The sequence below is a fragment of the Battus philenor genome, unplaced genomic scaffold (genome assembly GCF_028537555.1).
Source record: "Battus philenor isolate CCGP_79_NKW_IND1 unplaced genomic scaffold, ilBatPhil1.0.hap1 SCAF_4, whole genome shotgun sequence".
NCBI classification, from domain to species: Eukaryota; Metazoa; Arthropoda; class Insecta; order Lepidoptera; family Papilionidae; genus Battus; species Battus philenor.
The window spans coordinates 5,847,395-5,866,395 of record NW_027181704.1 but is presented as its reverse complement, the minus strand read 5'-3'; the positions used below and the strand labels follow the sequence as shown (position 1 = coordinate 5,866,395).

Genomic DNA, 19,001 nt, shown 5'->3' with positions numbered 1-19,001 from the left:
GTGTCTCTATTTGTGTGTTTCATTACTTAAGTAATTTAACTGACTATGACGTCGTTTTAACCGGAACACAAAAATGCAAATGGAGCCCACGTTTTCAATTTACATGGATAACAATGCTAATATATGACGATTTCACTGAGTTCCTTACTAATGTGTCAACAACAAGTATCAATTAACTGATTAACTTAGTAAAGGACGGAATTGTGTTTTTTTTCAGCATAAACTGAGGTTTATGAAACATTACTAAAAATATGTAAAAAAAAGTAAATATACTATTGTGTACAACTGTTATAAATTGGTATTGAAGAGAGCTGTGCTCGGAGTTTTGCTACAGTGTCGAATAAGAAATGAGAAGATAGGTTTTCGACCTAGCTCAAGGAATAGGTTGTCTGAAATTGTAGTGTGCAAGGCACAGTACTCATGCAACCGATGGTCCTTGGAGCCAAAGGTTCTCGAGTGACTACTAGGTAGATACGGTGCGCGTGGGCCTTCCACTAGGCGGACCGACGACATTTTTAAGGTCGCGGTAAGTCGATAGATGTGGGCAGTGCAAGACCGGTCAACGTGAGTATCTATGCCTTGCACTGGGCGTCTATCGGCTGATATGATAATGTATAAGCACTCGCACAGTCTGACCATTTTACCCTACGAAAAACTTCTTACAAATTACTAATTATAAATATACGTTTTAAAGAGCTTCAAATGTACATTAACGGTATTGCATCATTATCTCGCGTTCAAGGTTCATATGAAGTGTTGACTTTAGTTGATTAAGACCGGTTCTCATAATTCGCGTTACGAAAATAATTTTGCGAATTCTTAATCATCATTAAATATGTTCATTTTACTTCATACTTATTTTGTAAATTAAACAAAGTGTATGTCGTTTATGTTTGATTTTAGATCATGATTTTTATTCAACATATATATAAAAATACACAAACATATATATAAAAATACAAAACATATATATATATAAAATATTAAACGAAAATATACAATACTCTTAGCCTAATTTAACGAAGGTCCAGATATTCAGTTATGTCAGCCTCTATGAGGTTTAAAATTCCCTTAATCTTTCTTAAAGTTTAAGGTTGGTCACTTTAAAGCCCTAATCAGATCGAAGTTATATCATTGGAATGCATCGGCTTCTTTTTGTGATTTAACTCAATATACTACTAAATTTAGAATGAACTTTCCAATCATTGTAAATATATTTTTAAATAACGTCATGGTTATTTTTTTTAGTAGACGACAAACCATAGGTTGATGGACATTAGTATATATGTTCAGAGAAATAAAAATAATAATAGTATTCAGAGAAAAATGCTACACAATTTTTTCTATTAATTTGAAAAAGTTAAATTTTTTTTTTATAATTTAATCGATTATTTATTTCAATCTGTTCACATATTTAAACCTTCTGACTTATGTATGGTAAATATGTATAGCTCACTAAATTAACTTTTAAAATATTAACATTAGACCTATTAAAAGAGATGCCTTAAGTTTTTTACGGGCGCTATATGAAACAAAGTTGTACTCTTTAGTCAAAAAATATACTTTCATACATTCTTTAAAATACCTTACCTTCCTTTTTGTTGTCCCGCACTAATTCTGTCACATCGGACACTCTATTTAATTAGGGCCAAAGTAAACGAGGGGTACAAACGAAATATTAAAAAGAAATGGAAATGATGACATCAATTTCCCTTATCTCTCTGTTTATTAACCGTTGTTAAAGCATGTATCAGTAATTAATACTTGTCTTTATGTCTTTTTGTCTTCAGTCATTCTAATAAATATATGGAGAAATCTTTTACTGCTGTCGCTGTCAGGTTATGAAATGAATTACCAGAAAGAAGCTATAAGATGCGCTAAATCGCTGTCAGCTCTTATAAAGATAGTAAAAATGCACTTCCTTGGCCTTTAAAATAGAATATTGTGTAGTATTTTTTATTTATTCGCATATAAGGCAGCCTCTGCATATAAATTGTTTCTTTTTTTAGTTATTACCTATGATATTTTGTTACATTTCCTTTTTCAATCAATTTCTTAAAGATTTTTTCGTGTATAATAAAGTGAAAATAAAATAAATGAAATAATTTTTGGTGAATGATATTAATATAAAAAGATCAGACCTTCATAATAAACAAAAGTAAAGTGGACGTTTACTGAATTGCAAAAATGTATTTCGTATTGTAAGTGAATTAGACCAGAAAATTCGTTCTTATTTATTATAGAGCCACACCTTATGGATCGATATCGGTATTGATTGTATGGAATTACATACTAGACAGCCCATGAATATATATTGTTATACAGTTTACCTATGGTATATTTTTGAAGTTAGAGAAACAACTTATATGGTTGACAAACTTTTATTACTTTACATTCGGTCTTAATGTTCTGGAATGGACACGTCCAATCGCCAAACGCAGAGTAAGAGGACCACCCACAAGGTGAACATTTTCAAGGTGGTCAGAAAACGGTGAAATCGGGCCGCTATCAACCGGTGTTATTGGAAATTTGAATGGAGAGCCCAGGTTGAGCAGCTAACGTCCTGCAGCTGAAATGATGATGATGGTGAATTATTCCAAACATCAGTGACAGCAATCTCCAGCCTTTGTAATTCCATTATTTAAAAAAAACTCACTGGCTTTAATTTACCAAGGCTAAATTAAATAGTCTTGCATATAATTGAATTTCAATTTAATGAGAGTCTTCACTTCTTTCCTTTTCTAGGTTTCCTAAAACTTAATAAGAAATATAAGTTTCACAGACCGAAGTATAATAACTAAGAAGGATACGTATTTTTCTCAACAATGCAAAATTATACTTTACCATTATACCTAAAAAAAAATAAACCTACAACGAGTCATTGTGAAGTTCCGACCGTGAAACTTTTCTGTTTGCAACTGCCGATAAAAATTCTTTGAGATGCGTTTTACTGCAAATTGAAAATGCATGTTTTTTGGTCTGAAGAAACTTTTATCTTTGTATATGCTTTTTATAATTATTGCACATTTAAAATTACAAAGTTGTAATGCACGACATTCAAAAACTTGTTTTAAGTTTTAAAACAGTATTGATTAAAAAAATATTCTCACATAGCCTTTTGTTAATTTATAGAAAATAATTAATTTTAAAGAAATTATGTAGTATAGTTCATTTGTCTTTGTGTATATATATTACGTATCCTAAACAATGAGTGACGATAAATAAATTAAAAAAGGCATACCTAATGAAAGATACCAAAATGAAAGATAAACTGTTAATTTTTATTTCCTTTACTAAATAATCTATTACATAATCTACAAACTATAAATAATCAATAAATAGGTCAGAAACTAAGCTTTTTTAATTTACATGAAATTAAATTATATTTAATCAAAGATTATGGGATATGGTGGTAAAACTCTTAATTTCGAGCTTCCTAATTTAGAGTGTTTCATATTAAAATATCGTATAAAAATCTGTAAAATTCCGTAATGGAACTATAGCAGTCCAATTTTAAATCATAACATTTCCGTTTACTACAGAACAGCGAAGTGCCGAAAAAAGCAAATAGCCCGTTGCAAAATGAACCTCTGTATCTTGCTCTTGTAAGCGATTATGTGTAATATTTTTAGTGCAATAAAGTAGTTTTTAGCACATCTTTATTCTGGTGCCGTGATATTTTCCGTAATCGATTGATTTCGGGTAGGCTAACAGGTGGTGAGTGGGGACTTTGTTTTGATGCGTTCGTCGACCCCTTCTCTTGGTGAGGGCGGCAGGCTGTCTGCTGCACCCTCGGAAGTGTGTGCGAGCATGCGCTCAGACTCAGACTTGAATTAATGTTTGCTGCGAAAGTACTTCAACACACGCGCCCGTAATGCGATAAAGGAACGGTGAACAACCCAGACTAAGTAGAAGTACGATGTACAAAGCGGCTTTATTATTTTTTTCGGCAAAAGAAGTCAGTTTTATTTTTTATCACGTTGCAAGCCATATTATCGAATTTTTAAATAAAATATCAATAACCATTTTCGTTTTACTATCTACCATGTAATAAAATTAGCATATTACAATCTAATAAAAATGTTTTATGCTTATACGCATGGGAATGTAAATTTATAAACAGTTTCAAAAACTAGGAAGATGAACATTAATGTTTTAAGTGTTGGATAAGAAACGGAAGTGTAAACATTGTACCAAATGCATTCTAAATATAAAAACTGGCTACTGATATTGAAAATGGTTTTACGTTGAACGTCTCTACATAAACATTTTTTTCTATATATGAATGCAAAACTTTTATAAATCCTCTGTCAAAATCTAAACTAAATTACTCTTATTTTACACTTTATTCTGATTTTTAAAATGTCTATTAGAACAAATGTTGTAATTTCTAACAGAAGCCTGTCTTTTTTATTTCAATAATTCTTTTAATAATGTTAAATAAATATAATGCACAAGCGAAGTAGAATTTCCTTTTTAAAAAGAAAAGAGGATAAAAAAATCATTTACGCGGAGCCCTTCACCTACACTTTAGATTCAAGTATTTACAGAAAGAGTTATCAAATGTAAAGGTTTTTTAATAAAAAAAATTAAATCCGTCGTAAAGATATTTTATATTAAAATGATTTTACTTCATCATAATCATATCTACTACATACAGTAAGGAATTTTCGAGAGTATTACAAATTTATTTTTAATTTTATAAGTTTTTGTAGGCTGTTTGTAATAAATATATAAAGTTCTCGAACTATTTTTGAAAAGCGGCTGTTACCAATACTGAAGATTACTTAAAGTAATTAACGATGTTATCGTGACATACAGATGGTTTGCGTTTTGATTGCATGCCGAGGGCATTGAACTTGTTTCCGTCGGATACAAAAGTATTAAGGGCAATGTAATCAATATACATTCGTGTATTATTTGAACGTGAATTAATATAAAAGTTTATAACCTTCATGCCTTTTCATATTCTGTTAAAAAAAGACATTGTGCATATTACGTAACCAATTTAAATGTTTTTTTTTGTATTACTTTAATTATATCGATATATTCTATTCCTATAAAATCAGAATTGACTGCATAACAAAACACTATTAGGCGCGGGCTGTCTCGTAAAGGTCGAAATATTTTTTTTTTGGATTGGTGTGCTGGATAAAGATTTAGGTACCGGAAATAGAAATTAATCTACGTAATAGTAGGGTTCAAAAAAAGGAAAAAATTAATTTGAAAACTTTTTTCAATTACTACGACATTACAGCTACTTATTGCTATTTACTAAATTCTCGCATAATTAGGACCGGGATAGTAAAAAAAACTTTTAATGGAAATAATAAAAAAAACTAAAATAATTATTATTTTTGTACACTTTGTGCACTGTAATAAAATGTGGTAAAAAAACAAAGCGAGAAATTCTAAAACTTGATCTATTTATATTATAACCACCCATAAAAAGTTCGAAGTTGTAAGCGTCGAAAGGGCCCGTTAAAATGACACTATGTGATTTATGTTCCGTTTCTAACGAGACTTGTTCAAATTCATCACTACACGATACGTAATAAATTATACATTTATAATTTAACGAAGTAAATAAGAAAATTAATGATTGACGAAATATTTAAGTTTATATAAAGTTTTATAATATTGTTCAAGGATGTATTCATAACCCTTTTAAATAGGTTATACTGTTATTAATAAATGTAGAACGAGGACACCGCTCATAAACTCTTTCTTACAGTGAATAGTAATTACGTATATAATTACATTCAGCCAGTATTTCTACTGACAAAAAATAAATTGGCTGTAGTTCTACAAATGAGAATATAATCCAATATAAACGTAGAAAAACTACATTATTATTTAATTTACATTGCTACCTATATACAACTACGAAACCTCTTGTCGTCTAATTTTTCTAATTACCTTAAGACGAAAGTCTGCGACCAATATTAAATGCCAGTGATGATTAATGGCAGTGAAAGGAGGTCTCTCACTTAGGACCTAATTCGCAAGTTCACAGTCTCCAAAGAAGGCATGGTGAGGGATATGCTAGGAATTTTTCTACGGGATCGAATCAAGAAAGAGGAGATTAGTAGACGCACAAAAGTAAACGACATAGTCTAGCAGATTTACCAGTTGAAGTAGCAGTGGGCACATAGCGCCCAGAAGGCATGGTCGCTGGGTCTCCAGGTTCTGGAGCGAAGACCACGGACCGTCAAGTGCAGAGCAATATATCCACCCAATAACGATGATAATGATGACTAATCTACGTCTCTTTCTCTGCTTCAACGTTCTGTTCTAAAACTGTACGTTTTATTCTAAAAATTGTTTTGTCTTGATATAACCATTGCTATTCGCCCCTCCGTTTTTTACCCTTGTGATACAAAAGTGCGGTAATTAACGTGAACTGCATGCAAGTATGTAGACACATGTATTTAATAGCTCGCATAAAAGAAATTTCTCCCCTGTTCTCTGGTATTTTCTCTATTGTATAAAATTTTCTTTTATATTGCTCGCTATCGATGGTAGACTTCTTAGGTCAAAAGTTATCTTGGCAGACTCCATTATCGCTTCTATATGTGCCATACAACATACCCAAAGCAAATAACTTCTATTATGTGAAGTTTAGCAAAAATAATTTGTAATAATGTTAAAGACGTTTTTAATTTGCCATGAACTTTTTGCTGTTATCCTCAAAAACACCTAAAAATAATTACGCTTCATTTTAAAATCGACCTTACCGATTTCCTTCATCTTTTTTAATAGGTACCTAATAATTTGTAGAAGAATGTAAAGGCCATCAAAACGGCGCTTTTAACAGTTCATTATGAACTACACGCGTATGACAGCTGTCACTCCGCAAATTTATATTTTGTTTTAATACCTGCTTCGTTACGAATTTATTTAATTTATAATTTTTCAATAAAGTGCTGTTTCTGAAATATGTTTCATTATTATATTTTTTCTATGAAATACGACAGGCCAATAACATCGATCTGTTCGTACTGTTAGTTAAATAGATAAAAAAAAAATATACGTCGAAAATTATAAAATAAAATTATACATGGACACTCTTTTCGAATGTTGAGTTTTGTAATACGTAACAATCGCGTGAGAAATTATGCGGTCGTGTTATACCCCGCTACTGTTATCAAAACAAGCTAACACATATACAGCGCCAAGCGTGTGCACGAGCCTTAAGATAATGTTTGTTTGTACATCTACCGACACCGGTCAATGGGTTATACGCGGGATAGAATGTTCCTAGAAAGCGGCTGGTAACGTGAGCTACAGATATTTATCTATTTCTGAAAATAAAAGTCTTGTTAGTAGTTTCCTTTAAAACATTCATACCAATACTTACACTTCCTATGGTTGAGATTTTGTTATTCGTATAGAGATTTTGTAGAATAGTATTCAGAGCATATATAAAACGTGTTCGAAGAATACATTTTATACGCCTGCTTTTACCTTAATAATATATGTGCATGTATATATGCACCTTAATAATATATGCATATGCATAATACATTTTTATAAAGTTGGCTAAAGCTTTAACGATCTCTATTAATAATAAAACAGAAGTTGTGTTATTGTCTGTATTGTATTTTTGTCTGTATTGTGTATTGTATTTTTTATTACATTATAAACTATATCAATGCTTGCAGAATGCATTTAATATGGAAATAGTTTGTATAAATTTGTTTGTCTTTTATTTTATTGTTACCAGCGGATAAGGAACAGTTTCTATCGATAACGATTTGCGGTAATTTTTACGTGTACCTACTGCACATGTAAAAATAACCGCAAAATCTGTTGACTTATGGCGGTTATAATCCAGTCTAAGATAAAGTTTAGTTTGATAAGCTAATGGCGGCTAATGTTGTTTTATTTTGTAAGTAAATAAAAATAGAACAGAATATATGTTTATGTATCTGAGAGCGACATGACCCCAAAGTTTAAGATGCCGTCAACGTTCTATATCAGAGTGTGACAAAAGCACTTACTATTAAAGCATGAGACGATGCGAACCCCACATATTTGCCGCCCCCATCTGCTTCCTTGATGCCATTCACTTTCTCATATCGTGAGAATTCAATGGCGTATATTAGTTTATTGTGGACATGAAACTTTTGTGGCGTTTAAAAAGGAAGTTATTATTTACTGTACTCAATGATTTTTGTTTGTCATGAATGAAGTCTGTAAGTGAAATAATAAGTTTTAGTTGAGGAGGTTTTTATTTTATTTTTATTAATAAGTGCTTTGAAAAAAGTTTACATAAAACATTATTACAATTGACATTAAAATTATAATATCAACTAATACAATATATAAATAGATAGTAAATATACCATGAAATACTAAAGTATGAAATCGTAATTTGTAAAAAAAAATACTAATGTTGAATAAACACTTTGGTTTCGAAGCTTGAAAAATTATTGCTGATTATCAAGAACATGTTGTTTCGAGTTAAAAAAGGTTTTATTGTAGTTCGTGAAAACGTGTTCCTTTACAGTCACGCCGAATTATCCATGCTTACTTAATTTTTGGATTTAAATAGATTTGTTGTTTCGGTTGGAATCAGTATTTAATATTATGTACATTAAATGCGAAGTGTTATGGATCTTTATCCAATGAGAATATAACATATTGTTTGAATATTTAATTAATCAAAAGTTGTCAGCACGTAATGAGTACAGCACACAACATTTATAATACGTTTTAAACCTGATGCACGTTTTCATAGATATAATGTTATTTAGCAGTATAACTTAAAGTAGCAGTGTGATTTTCAATTAGAAAATACCGCTAAAAATTAATCTTCAACTTATTTACAAAACTATAATTCGTTCCTTCGTATTATTAACAACACATGATCATATCCAATAACCACTTTTGTTGGTCAAATTTTATTGAAACTAAAATCACCTAGACTAAATTGTTCTGAAAATGGCGTCCTTCAACAAATTACGAGGATTCCATGGGCGTCCTCATTTGAAAAGAATTAAAAACTAAAAATTCAGTGCAGGTTTTTTTGTGGTGCCAAGAGAAATTCATCCCCAAACATTATTATCACATAAATCCTTCACATCTAAAATCCTTCTATTATAATATTAATACTATTATAATACTTGTTAACTGAACTTCTTAAATTTATTAAATGATAATTCATAAATATTCCAAGGAAGTTCAATAAAATAATAGTAACAAATTTCATCATATATAATAAACAGGGAACGTTAAGAGGTTGTTTTAAGGTTAAATAACGCTATGTATATTAACATTGATTAGTAATGTCATATATATATATATATACACAACATTACATTTATATACCATTAGAGTTAGTTTATTAATGTCTGGTGTTTTTTAAATCACCAATTATTTATTTCCTTCACTAATCTCTATTAACTCAAATGGTTATCCAATACAAAATACCTTCAGAATTAGGTTTGCCGTTATAGATTATATAAGAATTCTTTAAATAAATAAATCGGAAATACAAATTGATGATCAATAAATCAATTCACTCCATCCATAGTATTCTAGCGCGTATGCTTAAAATGCGCCGTCTACGCGGAAGAGCCCGACGTCGGCCGAAAGTTTATGTTGTTTTATTTTCCGTCTTGCTCGCACATTAAAAACATCGCCCGCGAAGCTCATGGGTTGCGCTTTCGAGCACGACGCGTCGGCACGGCTACGTGTGCTCTCACTGTTTGTATTAATATTATCGACATTGTAACAGGCTGTTTGTGTATGTAGAACTAAATTGTTGAAAGTAATTTATAGAATCCGTGGCCTCATTGTAATCTGTGTGGTTAGCAATAAACTGTAACGGGGAGAAAATTTAAGCAGTTTCGTTAACAAGTTCGAATCTTTGAAGTAATAATGTGAGTGTTTTAAACTTTGTTTTTATTTTAGTTCTAATTTGTTACGGTGAATGTTTTATGCAATAATTACCGAGGAAATTAATCTGGAAATATTTTAACTTCTTCTCTTCAACGATTTCTCATGATAATTTTGCCCCATTTTAATTTTGTTCTATGAATAAATTGTGATTAAAGAAGGAATTACCGATATATATATAATAATATTATAAATTAGTGTATTTATTAAATTCGTGATTATAAGGTTATATTATTATTTTGTAACTATTTTTTATAATTAATTGCTAATTTTACTTAAGCAGTTTACCTATAGAACTATTTATAACTCGGGGAAATTGCAACAAACGGTTGTGTACACATTGCATTATTTTGTATACTTTTCATAATATTTATAAAAGAAATATATTTATCAAAAATCTAAAATAAATTAATTCTCTGAACTTTACTATTATTTAAAGTTTCCATGCATCTAACCTAACAAAGCTGCAACAAGAATGATTGGGTGAAATAAATACGTGTATATGTATATGTAAATATGTTTTATATTAGAAAATTATATGAAATCTTTTCTAATAGTACGAAAATGGAAGAACATTTTTTTTTAATTTGTTCTTCTTTAGTTATTATTATTGATTACATTCACTTTTTTATCTTCATTCTTTATTGTATATTACAGCGAAAGAAATATAAAATATATATATGGAATAGGCAAAAGATGATTGCAAATAGCGATTTTTCCTATTAAACCATAGATTATACAGTTCTAGTCCTTTTATTATCGTAGTATTGTAGAACTTTAAAGAAAGTTTTGTAGGAAAAATAATACATGTTTTTTTCTATACCATGTTATATATTTTTCATTTGTTGAACAATTTATTGTTTTTAGTTAATAAATTTTGAAGGTAAGCAATAAGCCAATTATTGCAATTGTAATTATATTATTTTAACAAAATAACATTGCTTATAAATATAAATATTATAAAGAATAATAATAGTATTTTAAAATAATTTGATTTATGTAAAAAAATAGGTTTTTCCCGAAAGCCGTTCACGTATCCGCGCGACTTGTACAATTACAGTAAGGTTGTTTAACAGTTAAAAGGCTTCCGTGGTTAGTCCTGAATACCATTCCCACCTAAGAAAATATTTCTACGAGACATATAATTCCTTTTTTTTCCATAATTGGCTTCTGTCTTTTTTAATGCATATTTATTGTCTCAACGCATTAAAAGCATTAAACCATAATCTATTTTTTTATTGTTTTGAACTCTTGTTACATTAACCTTTTTCTATTATTATCACCTTTTTAAATACTAGAAATAGATGAGTTGAGCATCGCATTCACTTAAGGATATTCGATCGCAAATAACGCTGTGGTATTAAATACATTTCTGCTTAATATCACTTAGTTACCTACTTTCTTGATTCCTCCTATGGTAAAGTTCATCAGCCTAGTAATCACAGTAGATTACTAGGCTGATGAACTGTTTGGAGGCAATAACAAGTCCGCTGTGACTCATCTAGATGACATCTAACAAGAACTACCATCAACTACTGATAGGATAACTAATTAAATAATGAGTGTTATAGATTAGTTACTAAAGTGTAACAATTGTTAATACAAACACACTATATCATTTGCGTATTTACGTTCCGTGCTTGATACACGAAACATCAACTTATGTTTGTGGTGACAAGTCATCACTGGTGAGTGATGACTTATGCCTGAGCCGCATCAGAAAGCTCACAATCGCTCAATGAGCCTTTGAGAGAGCTCTGCTAGCGTTTTCTTTACGGTATTTAGGAGAGGATATGCGTTGAAGAACAAAAGTATCTGATACAACCAGTAGACTGACAAGAAGTGACAGGGGATAGGCATCATAGCGCGAAGAGCGGATTGCCTCCGGGGTTTAATATTTAAGAATAGAAATCAGGTACCGGCAAGAAAGATGTTCACTTCCAAGGTAGACAGATGATTGTTAAGGTTGTCGGAAGACGCTGGATGTAAGACACTTCTAACCAGTTTTGATGAAAATCTATGGAGCAGATGTGTGATGATGATGATTATATGAGATACCCTTTCCATATTCAACAGAAAGTACTTTGTTTCGTCATAAACTATTTATATGTAGTGTAAAAAATATTTTTTCTTTTATCTATTAAAAAAATGTCTGGCGCTGTGAAAATCATGATAAGAATATTATGGTGATTGATGCAATTTGCCAATTTATGAAGAAATATTAATTTTCAAAATCTACGTCAATCGCCTAATGTAATCACACTGATATAAGCAGACGCTTTATAACTAATACTATGACTTATACCTAACAAATAAAATGTTAAATATCTCATGTATCCCGGTTGAACATTTTGTATACGCCGCTATTACCATATTATACGACAGAAAGAATTTTATATTGTATAACCGTATTTTAAATGACTGCCCACAACAATATATTTTGTATTCTTACTTCTCGCGCGTTTAAATTTATTGATTCAATTAATTGTAATAAATTAAATGCAGATCAAGCGGATGCATTAGGGTAAGTAGTAGTATGAACTAGATAAGCAGGAAAATCGACATTCTTTTCTAATCGGTTTTCCGTGCTATCTTTGCTTATACAGGTAATGATAACTTCTATTATACATTTTTAAATAATTATCTAATAGTTACTTATTACGTTATTAATTTAAAACAAGTTCTTAAGTGTGCTTATTTGCAAACCCAAGTGATAATTAATTATAATATAAAGCATAATTATTCTAGATATCGATGAGATCTTAATTATCATGACTATCATGACATGACTTATTTTAAGAAAAAACAAAGTGAACGAAATTCATTGGAGTTATAAAAGAAGAATGGCGTTAAAATAAAAAAAAATATTATTTTGAGAAAATAGTACAACATAAAGAATCAAATAAAAATTTCAACATTTAAAAAAAAATAACAGTTTTGTCATTAAAGAATATTTATTTATTTATAAATATCAAACTTAGTGTACGGAAATTATTATAATTTGTGATCAAATAAAAAATGTAAAAATTTAAGTCTTTTTAGCCCTTTGTTTCTTTATTTTGCAACCTTTTTCTGGAATCAACGAAATCAATTATTTTCGAAAGGTTGTAAGTTAGGCTGCGTAGTCCGATATTGGTGTAGTGAAACAATATACTGAGCACGTTACGTGATACGAATATTAAGAGGGATCAATTGGTTCGCGTTCAGAGAGCAGCTTCATTAGCGATGACGACCTATTTTCCTCGGTCCAAGGCAACTTAATTAAAAAAAAAAGCTTGAGGTTCCTCTCACGCTGTCACGCTGTCTGCATTTAATTCTCACGGAATATTAATTGTCTGCTTTGTTCAAGTTTCACGGCGCTCTTATAAACGTTATTATTATTTACGAATTCATGAGATAGTTGCCGCTAGATGCCACAAAGTTTCTATTCTGTTTATTTTTCAATAATAATATTATCACAAAAATTACGTTAATATAAATAGCATCTGTTCTTTCGTAAAAAGCGACTTGAACCTTTGGGTGGAACTAAATGTTATGATGTTGTTAATTAATAATTTTGTCTGAAATTACGTGTTGATTTTCATTATTGTCTCTAATTACTCACCACTAGACGATCAATTAACTTTTTGGAGCTTGACTAAAGATTAGCGACCAGTGAAGCTGCGAAAAGGAAATTCGGAGGCTTATTCACACGGAAAACGTTGAGTATAGTACTAAAAATTTGACAAGACAGAAGCATCTTTATCGCAACCAAAGCGAAACTCGTGAGAATGCTGGTAATTTAGATATTTGCATATGGCACTGAACCATGCACAATTTACGCAAACTGTGACGTAAAAGAAAAAGGGTACGCTTACCATGGACAATAAGAACCAACAAGTCATGACTAGACTATCCGCAAATAAATCTAAATAAATAGTGATCACATTGCCCATGATCACAAGATAACATTGACAAAATACTTATTGTAGGAAATTATATGGCAAAAGACCACACGGTTGATTTGCCCGCTGATCAACTCAAGTCAATAACTGGAGTCTTTATTACTACTGCTCAGAGAAAAGCATATGATAAGATGAATAGGAAAGAGCTCGTCATCCAGGTAAGACATTTCAAGATAGAAGGGATCTTCAATAATTAAGAAACGATTGAGAAGAAAAGGCTACAGCCTTTTAATTTGCAATAATGTTTTATGAGTTTTATTGTACCTAGGAACGTCTTGCTGGTTCTCGACAAAGATCATTTGCAGTACTTTGTGCTTTTAAACTTTTGCTTTATATTATAAACTAAAAATTAAAACGTAGAAAAGCGCGATTGTAGTTCATTTGGTCCGAAAAGATTCTTTTAAATTATTTGATCTCTTTTATTCTGTGCTTGATTTTAACTATCACCAATTAAAGTATCTTTAATAATATATAAATATAGCTAAGACAACATATTTAGGTTAGGAGTTAAAGTTAAACGATAATGGTGACGCTTTTTTATTCTTTTCCTGTTAGCCAACTCTACGATTGTCTCTCATCAATTAAAAGATTTTCTTCTTTCTTTTTAAGCCGCTTTTCGGCCTGCTTTCTGTTTTTTTATATAACATAAATTTTTGAACAAGTTATAAGAAAGCTGTAAAATTATTTCGTTGACTTAAACATGTAATCGTAAATTAATAGTCTAAGGTTTTATTCATAATAAATAATATCTGAAAAATGTTCACTGCTATTTTCATTACATAATGTTAAGGATCTTCTTGATCTAAATTATTAATAAAAGCTACACCTGAACAATTAATACTGTATTACTGATAGATAATCATTATCATGTCAGCCGATAGATTCACATTGCAAGGCATAGCCAAAGATTTTTATGTTGACCAGTCTTGCGCTGTCCGTATCTAGGGTCTTCCTGCGAACTTGACTATGCCATCGGTCTATTTAGTGTGCGAAAACTCGGGAAATTATGAAAGTATGTGTCATAGGTATTCATCATCCTATAGAAGATACGCGAAATACCTGACTCCAACACCACAGCGTAAAACCTTGAATCGTCTTTGTGTGTGGCGTGAATAGACCACTGTACACAAATATTGAGAATAACAAAGCCCGCTCGAATCACGGTGCTACTCGACATTTTATTTTTCTTTACTATTTTCTATATCGGTGTATGATGCCACATTTTCTCCCCGATTACTGATAAGTAAATATATATAAACCAGAGTATTTAAATATTTCAGATCAGCGAATCTGTATAAAAGATCACAACTCTGCATGGTAATGACTCTGACCTTTACTTTGTTAACGGTAAGACCCTTTATGCTGCGCGTGCTTGACCCTGACGAACAGTTGAACCAGTTCCTAGTGACAGCGCCCTTCAAATTTGAACGTTTAATATTCGAACCCAATACCTTGATCTCAGAGTCGAGCGTTGCGATATTATCTACCTACAATATTCCGATTAAAGAAAACAACTTATTAAGAAACTCCTTCTTTAACATTTAATTTAACAATAATAAGCTAAAAGATTAATGTAATAAGCAATGTAGAAGTTTGCAAATTATACGTCATTTTGTGTTATTTGAAACTTTCATTTAACCACTTTTATTACATGTGAATGTTAATATAATTTTATGAAACATTGTTTGTTGACACCGTGTCAATTTTCTTTCTTTAAAATTATGTATATAAATAAAGACTGTGCGAAATTTACAAATGACATTTCCGTTATTTTCATTGCACTGAAATAACTATATTATTTAATTTTCATTTAGTTATATTATGTATGTACATAAAATACTTAAAATTTTGCTAGTTATAGTATTGTGTTTCAAGATACTAATTTTAAAAGAACCCAAAAGTTGTTCACAAGCTAACCTATTGAATTAACGATTGGAATAAAAGGCGTCACAAAGACCATATTAATATGAAGATATGGAAAGTTTTTTACCCCCACTTTAACAGAAGTGCACACAATTGTACTAAAGGGTACTAAAGTATTGTATAACGTTCCAGAGAAACTCCTACAGTATCGTGGGGACGGTTCCGACATTTTTTGCGGTATTCGTCAGGAAAGCACCTATATTAATTAAAGAGTGCATCTCGTTTATTGAATAACTGGTCAGTATCTAAGGAATATTATGAATATGTTATTAGTTAAAGTTTAGTTAAAAATTATTGTTATGTTAATTAATTGCGTCTTTCCTCAGAGAAAACCTTAAAAAAGATACAGAAGCCAAAACTTACCTGAATATTTGTAGATAGAAATCAACATCTATTCTTGAAAAAGATGGTTCTTATATGATGACGATTTTTAAATTATTTCGTAAATAATGTATTACATCTTCAATGACTTATATAAAAAAACTATTTGTTAACTAATTGCTGAGTAAACGAGATATTGCCCGGCCGCACTGAAAACGAACAAGGCATGAAATGAAAATATTACTGTACGTAATTTCCGTTACACAAACCTAACAAAAATGACGTCATGGTAAAATATGGTAGGGTATGGTAGGCTATGATGTATGTGTATTGTTGTTACGTATGCAATAAGAATACTGTAGTAAGCATGCCTGGCAAGTAAACGCATTAGCGTGCAATGGGGTCACGTCGCCGCCATTACTCGGAACGTCAATTGTTTACCAGTGATCGACGCTTGTGACGCCGCCTGAGATGTTGACTGTTGGAGTGCAGTGGCAGGAATTTTATGCGTTCTTGAAATAGTTGCTATTATGATGAAGAATAATGGATGAAGTGTACAGTTTACGTTCGGCAGTTGATAATTTTTGTGACAAAAAATCTATTGTAGTTTATCTATACATTATATAATATAACTATAACATTGAAAAAATTTAAGAATAATTTAAAGATTTGAAAGCAACGACGTTCTCAAAGTATCCGAAGTGCGCTTGCGAATTGAGATGCCGCAGATTCTTGATACAATCTTCATTCGCCCCACCGAATTGCTTATGGCAAAACGGTGATTGTGTAAGACGCGGTGCTAAACCGTTTTTTTTTTGTACCAACACCGAGCTCGTACACATCTTTGAAGGCACGGCCAGTGTGCGTCGGGCGCTGAAAGCGGCGCTCATCTCGCTTGAATAGCCCAGGCCGCTATTTGCAGAACAATGCAGGCTTGATGTGCGCACGCCGACGGGAAAGCGCGGGAGGGAAAACGCGCGAAGCTACCGCCAGTCTCGGGCCGCGAGCGTGAGCGGCCGCGCGCCGAACACGCCAAATCAACCGCCCTGGCGAACGACGACCGCCGCGCTCGTCGCGGCGTCACGTTTTCCGAATCGACCGAAAACGGCAACACTGCCACCGTGACTGAAATTCAGTGTCAAAAGGTTTGTGACCCTAGTGTGCACTCTAAATTCAGCCCAAACTCTAACGCTTTACAGTTGATATTCCAAGTGCCTATACCCAATTAGGGGTCCATATTTCTAGGATTGATAGATACTTAAGAGTACTTACAAAACAAATTCTGAAATGTAATTTGTAAGTATGAAATAAAAAGACTTTATTATTATTATCTTAAATGTATTAAATGTTTTTTTTTAAATTTCTCGTGTTACCAAAACACAAAATTTTGTTTAAAATATTTTGGATACAAAGTCCTTTAACCAACTAACGCATTTTTAATAATACTGGTTTCGAAGAGCTTCAATATGGGAAGATATTAAAGGAGACTTTTATATTAAAGTTATATTAATAAATGTACGGTTTTGTACAAGGATATAAAAACCTGGCTGATCGATAAGTCGGTACACCACTTGTCAATATAGAAATAGCTTTAAGGAGAAATTGTGACCTAAATATCGTAAATTACACTGAAATTAGATTGCGGGATGGCGTTCACATGAAGTCGTGTGGAAATCAAGCCAAGGTATATGTCATGCCCCAGAATATAGCAGTTTCATGGCTATCTACAAATTGATGATATCATCGTATTTAAAATAAAAAAGTGACCGAATTCACGAAAACAATAACCTTTGGTGAAGTCAATTATGTTCCAATTTAATTAAGTGCACGTTGTGTTCATTACATGAAAAAAAAAATATATTTCTCTTATTATTATTACATTTTCTGATAGGATAAGATGTTCAGTTTAACTTGTAAAGATTATCTCTTATGCCCTAAATAATAAGGTCTGTTTTCCCAATGCTACTTAACCAACTGTTGAATGCAGTGTGACAGATTGTTAATTACTTCTCGGTAGCATTATATTTTTCTAATAAACTTTAATTACTTGACTTATATTTAAATTATCCAAATAAATAAATTAATGTTAAAAATTAACGATTCGCTAAAAAGGGTTACGAAATAAACCTTTTTTTTATTAAGGGTCGCCAAACCAGAACACCGCGTCGACCGCTCGTGCGTGTTACAATCGTTTGAAGTTTTATTTTTTAATTTTAACGAAAACGAAGAAAAAGCAAGAAAAAAGTTTTTATAATTTTGTACATAAATAAATTTTAACTACGTTAAACTTATTTTTCGATTTACGCTCGGTATGATTTAGAGAAGAATACAATATATTTTAAAATATATTTTTTAACCTCCAATAGATATTGTAAAGTTTTTTTTTTATCGTATCCATTGATATATATGATGATTGGTCATGAGTGTAAAAGTTTGACAGGTGTGAATAAATTTTCCATTTGTCAGCAAAAAGCTTTTACACCTATTTTCAATCATATTTGATCTTTTGAACTATATTATATATATATATATACATATTTGATCTGTTGACTCTGAAATATGTCACAATAATTTATTTTTTCCATTGGAATACGACAGGCCCGTAACTTCTGGTAGTACAAAGTCTGCAGGAACAGATAGTCAACTGAAATTAATTTTAATATGTAGTAATTTGAAATTCGGAAACGCTTTTTCTTACTATATTATCATGAACTTATTTATTATTTTTGAAACTGATTTTTGGATAGGGTATGAAATACATTAATCCCTTTAAAGCGATTTACCTCTAAAATCTATTAAGCTGGACATATTGGGATATCGTTTTTCGACAATGCCAGACACATGTTTTATATGTGTCTTATTTTGGTAGAAATATTATTAGTTTGATTCAGGCGTTACTTTGCGGAAGTC

General features: G+C 31.2%; 1 protein-coding gene across 7 annotated transcripts in view; it reads left to right on the top strand.

Moving 5' to 3' along the window:
- The window catches only part of OtopLa (Otopetrin-like a), a 60,129-nt gene that overhangs the window by 3,244 nt on the left and 37,884 nt on the right, over positions 1-19,001 (top strand). The window contains exon 1 of one of the 7 annotated variants that reach the window (XM_068771516.1): positions 9,685-9,887. The exons of 5 other annotated variants lie outside the window; for them this stretch is intronic. The gene's annotated coding sequence lies outside the window, so the exon portion shown is untranslated. Of the gene's footprint in view, positions 1-9,684; positions 9,888-17,125; positions 17,237-19,001 lie in introns of those variants that run through there. One more of the 7 variants, XM_068771514.1, reaches the window with a different exon arrangement.